Raw genomic sequence first — 5,326 nt, 5'->3', positions numbered from 1 at the left:
ACAGAGTCCAAGGACAAGATGTTTATTTAAGGGGAAAGAATGGAAGAGCATGCCAAAACAGACTGGGTTTCAAAAAAAGCCACTAACCAATGGAGCATTTAAGTAATAGAATCTAAGGAGGATTTCCAGGCAGCAAGACAGTCGCAGCTCACCATAATCAGGATAGAAAAGCTCAATCCAGGATGCAAATTACAGCACACGAAAGGAAATTAAGACAAGTTTCCTATTGGAGAAGCAAAGGAATTCACACATGTGTGCACTCACACGTGAGGTACTTGATGACGTCGATGTTGCTTGGTGTTTCTCAGTGTTCTGCTGAGTGAGTGTGTGTCTTCAGAAACTGCCAGGTTTCTAAGACCGTTCCCATGTGCACTGTGGGCTTTCCAAGATGGGCTCCATGTCTCCAACCTCACACGCCTTTCTTCATGCAGTGCTGTCTTACCAGACTGAAGTTCCTTGGAACACACTTCGAACAACTCTGACTTAACTCATTTGGAAAGTCAACTGCTTTCTTTCCTTCCTTGTCCTTTATTTGCTTAACTCTCAATCACCATTTTATGATGCTAGTAATGTCTTAAAATTTTGTTTGTATGCTGTCTTTCCTGAATATATGAAAAAGAACACTTCTGCATGTGTGTTTCTCTTCTTTTCTTTTCTTTTCTTTTTTTTTTTTTAACTAGGCTAGGCAAGGAACTTTATTAACCTTTATCGCAAACTTTATTCCCAGGCTTCTTCAGCTTAATTAGCTGCAAAGAATGAACTGTGTATAAGCAAAAACTGAAAAGAGCTGCAGTGCCCAAGGGACTTTGGCTTAAAAATATTAGAGATCTAGATTTTATCAGATCCATACACAAAACAGAATTTTTAAAAGCAGTCATAATATAAAATAGTGGCTCCCAGTAACATCGTCAAGTTTATCCCTTTCAGAAGTTGACTCGATTCAGTTTGCCTCATTCTTGGAAGCCTCATCGAAATTCTCCACGAGCTCTGGAACTTCATCATCATCATCCTCTCCAGTAGCAAGTGGTGCTTTTCCATCCACAGATGGTTTGGGCAGAGCTTCAGTCCGTCTCCTTAGACTAGTCAGGTGTCTGCCCCATTAGAGATCTAGATTTTATCAGATCCATACACAAAACAGAATTTTTAAAAGCAGTCATAATATAAAATAGTGGCTCCCAGTAATATCGTCAAGTTTATCCCTTTCAGAAGTTGACTCGATTCAGTTTGCCTCATTCGTGGAAGCCTCATCGAAATTCTCCACGAGCTCTGGGACTTCATCATCCTCCTCCTCTCCAGTAGCAAGTGGTGCTTTTCCATCCACAGATGGTTTGGGCAGAGCTTCAGTCCGTCTCCTTAGACTAGTCAGGTGTCTGCCCCATTAGAGATCTAGATTTTATCAGATCCATACACAAAACAGAATTTTTAAAAGCAGTCATAATATAAAATAGTGGCTCCCAGTAATATCGTCAAGTTTATCCCTTTCAGAAGTTGACTCGATTCAGTTTGCCTCATTCGTGGAAGCCTCATCGAAATTCTCCACGAGCTCTGGGACTTCATCATCCTCCTCCTCTCCAGTAGCAAGTGGTGCTTTTCCATCCACAGATGGTTTGGGCAGAGCTTCAGTCCGTCTCCTTAGACTAGTCAGGTGTCTGCCCCATTAGAGATCTAGATTTTATCAGATCCATACACAAAACAGAATTTTTAAAAGCAGTCATAATATAAAATAGTGGCTCCCAGTAATATCGTCAAGTTTATCCCTTTCAGAAGTTGACTCGATTCAGTTTGCCTCATTCGTGGAAGCCTCATCGAAATTCTCCACGAGCTCTGGGACTTCATCATCCTCCTCCTCTCCAGTAGCAAGTGGTGCTTTTCCATCCACAGATGGTTTGGGCAGAGCTTCAGTCCGTCTCCTTAGACTAGTCAGGTGTCTGCCCCATTAGAGATCTAGATTTTATCAGATCCATACACAAAACAGAATTTTTAAAAGCAGTCATAATATAAAATAGTGGCTCCCAGTAATATCGTCAAGTTTATCCCTTTCAGAAGTTGACTCGATTCAGTTTGCCTCATTCGTGGAAGCCTCATCGAAATTCTCCACGAGCTCTGGGACTTCATCATCCTCCTCCTCTCCAGTAGCAAGTGGTGCTTTTCCATCCACAGATGGTTTGGGCAGAGCTTCAGTCCGTCTCCTTAGACTAGTCAGGTGTCTGCCCCATTAGAGATCTAGATTTTATCAGATCCATACACAAAACAGAATTTTTAAAAGCAGTCATAATATAAAATAGTGGCTCCCAGTAATATCGTCAAGTTTATCCCTTTCAGAAGTTGACTCGATTCAGTTTGCCTCATTCGTGGAAGCCTCATCGAAATTCTCCACGAGCTCTGGGACTTCATCATCCTCCTCCTCTCCAGTAGCAAGTGGTGCTTTTCCATCCACAGATGGTTTGGGCAGAGCTTCAGTCCGTCTCCTTAGACTAGTCAGGTGTCTGCCCCATTAGAGATCTAGATTTTATCAGATCCATACACAAAACAGAATTTTTAAAAGCAGTCATAATATAAAATAGTGGCTCCCAGTAATATCGTCAAGTTTATCCCTTTCAGAAGTTGACTCGATTCAGTTTGCCTCATTCGTGGAAGCCTCATCGAAATTCTCCACGAGCTCTGGGACTTCATCATCCTCCTCCTCTCCAGTAGCAAGTGGTGCTTTTCCATCCACAGATGGTTTGGGCAGAGCTTCAGTCCGTCTCCTTAGACTAGTCAGGTGTCTGCCCCATTAGAGATCTAGATTTTATCAGATCCATACACAAAACAGAATTTTTAAAAGCAGTCATAATATAAAATAGTGGCTCCCAGTAATATCGTCAAGTTTATCCCTTTCAGAAGTTGACTCGATTCAGTTTGCCTCATTCGTGGAAGCCTCATCGAAATTCTCCACGAGCTCTGGGACTTCATCATCCTCCTCCTCTCCAGTAGCAAGTGGTGCTTTTCCATCCACAGATGGTTTGGGCAGAGCTTCAGTCCGTCTCCTTAGACTAGTCAGGTGTCTGCCCCATTAGAGATCTAGATTTTATCAGATCCATACACAAAACAGAATTTTTAAAAGCAGTCATAATATAAAATAGTGGCTCCCAGTAATATCGTCAAGTTTATCCCTTTCAGAAGTTGACTCGATTCAGTTTGCCTCATTCGTGGAAGCCTCATCGAAATTCTCCACGAGCTCTGGGACTTCATCATCCTCCTCCTCTCCAGTAGCAAGTGGTGCTTTTCCATCCACAGATGGTTTGGGCAGAGCTTCAGTCCGTCTCCTTAGACTAGTCAGGTGTCTGCCCCATTAGAGATCTAGATTTTATCAGATCCATACACAAAACAGAATTTTTAAAAGCAGTCATAATATAAAATAGTGGCTCCCAGTAATATCGTCAAGTTTATCCCTTTCAGAAGTTGACTCGATTCAGTTTGCCTCATTCGTGGAAGCCTCATCGAAATTCTCCACGAGCTCTGGGACTTCATCATCCTCCTCCTCTCCAGTAGCAAGTGGTGCTTTTCCATCCACAGATGGTTTGGGCAGAGCTTCAGTCCGTCTCCTTAGACTAGTCAGGTGTCTGCCCCATTAGAGATCTAGATTTTATCAGATCCATACACAAAACAGAATTTTTAAAAGCAGTCATAATATAAAATAGTGGCTCCCAGTAATATCGTCAAGTTTATCCCTTTCAGAAGTTGACTCGATTCAGTTTGCCTCATTCGTGGAAGCCTCATCGAAATTCTCCACGAGCTCTGGGACTTCATCATCCTCCTCCTCTCCAGTAGCAAGTGGTGCTTTTCCATCCACAGATGGTTTGGGCAGAGCTTCAGTCCGTCTCCTTAGACTAGTCAGGTGTCTGCCCCATTAGAGATCTAGATTTTATCAGATCCATACACAAAACAGAATTTTTAAAAGCAGTCATAATATAAAATAGTGGCTCCCAGTAATATCGTCAAGTTTATCCCTTTCAGAAGTTGACTCGATTCAGTTTGCCTCATTCGTGGAAGCCTCATCGAAATTCTCCACGAGCTCTGGGACTTCATCATCCTCCTCCTCTCCAGTAGCAAGTGGTGCTTTTCCATCCACAGATGGTTTGGGCAGAGCTTCAGTCCGTCTCCTTAGACTAGTCAGGTGTCTGCCCCATTAGAGATCTAGATTTTATCAGATCCATACACAAAACAGAATTTTTAAAAGCAGTCATAATATAAAATAGTGGCTCCCAGTAATATCGTCAAGTTTATCCCTTTCAGAAGTTGACTCGATTCAGTTTGCCTCATTCGTGGAAGCCTCATCGAAATTCTCCACGAGCTCTGGGACTTCATCATCCTCCTCCTCTCCAGTAGCAAGTGGTGCTTTTCCATCCACAGATGGTTTGGGCAGAGCTTCAGTCCGTCTCCTTAGACTAGTCAGGTGTCTGTCCCAAGCTGGTTTAAGATGCTGGGTAGCGTCTCTGTCAGCTGCTTTGTCTCACATGGTCTATAATGATGACAATATTCACTGCCATCAATGCCTGAACTTCAGGGTTGATAAAGTAAATCACTGTTCCCTGGTTCATGAACATACTCACCTCTTCGATACCAGAGATCCTGTTTAAGGAGGACTGAAGTTTTTTTTTACCTCACTTCTCTAAGGAGGACTAAGGTTTTTATCATCTGTAGCTATTCTATGAACCACCTTCTTCTTTCTGCAAGCAGCTACTTTCCAACCAGTGCACACTCGTGCCTGCAGTTTGGCGAGTTTTTCCTGGTTCATGGTAGTTTCTTTCATCTTGTCAGAGCTGAAAAGGGGCCATGTGGGGGGCTAGGGTTGGCACTCAGGAGGTCTCAGGCAGACCAGCTGAGATTAGGTGCACACACGCGGGGATGCAAGATAGCAGCTAGAGCCTGACATTTGTTTTCATCTGTCAGCAATTTCTGCCCACCTTCTTTATTGGTCAGTAAATAAGAGACAAGGACCAAAAATTATGTCAGCCGAGTGTGTAAAGATGTGGCAGGGCCCCCCCAAACACAGGCTTTTCAGAATCAAGAATTAGAATTCTGGGCCCCAAATTGAAGTCCAATGGTTCTGGATGATGTGAGGTTAAGTAGAAATCTGACACGGTGAGACCAGCAGTTAGTGTAATGGCTATGTGGTTTGCATCCTGGACCCGGTGGCTTAAAACTCACGCCAGGCACGTGTGCGTGCGTGCCCAAGATCCCGAGAGGAGAATGGAGGAGAAGGGATTGCGGCGTGGCCACCCGCCTGGAGGGTGATTTCTCGCTTTCTATCTCTCTGTCTCTCTCTGTCTTCCTGGTGAGCACA

At 43.5% G+C, this 5,326-nt stretch overlaps 1 protein-coding gene across 6 annotated transcripts in view; it reads left to right on the top strand.

Moving 5' to 3' along the window:
- The window catches only part of FAM3B (FAM3 metabolism regulating signaling molecule B), an 82,350-nt gene that overhangs the window by 67,456 nt on the left and 9,568 nt on the right, over positions 1–5,326 (top strand). The window lies entirely within an intron of this gene.

This window comes from Tupaia chinensis, unplaced genomic scaffold (assembly GCF_000334495.1).
Source record: "Tupaia chinensis unplaced genomic scaffold, TupChi_1.0 Scaffold000492_1, whole genome shotgun sequence".
Taxonomy (NCBI): Eukaryota; Metazoa; Chordata; class Mammalia; order Scandentia; family Tupaiidae; genus Tupaia; species Tupaia belangeri.
Note: the sequence above shows the minus strand (reverse complement) of the source record. Positions and strands in the feature narration are given on the sequence as shown.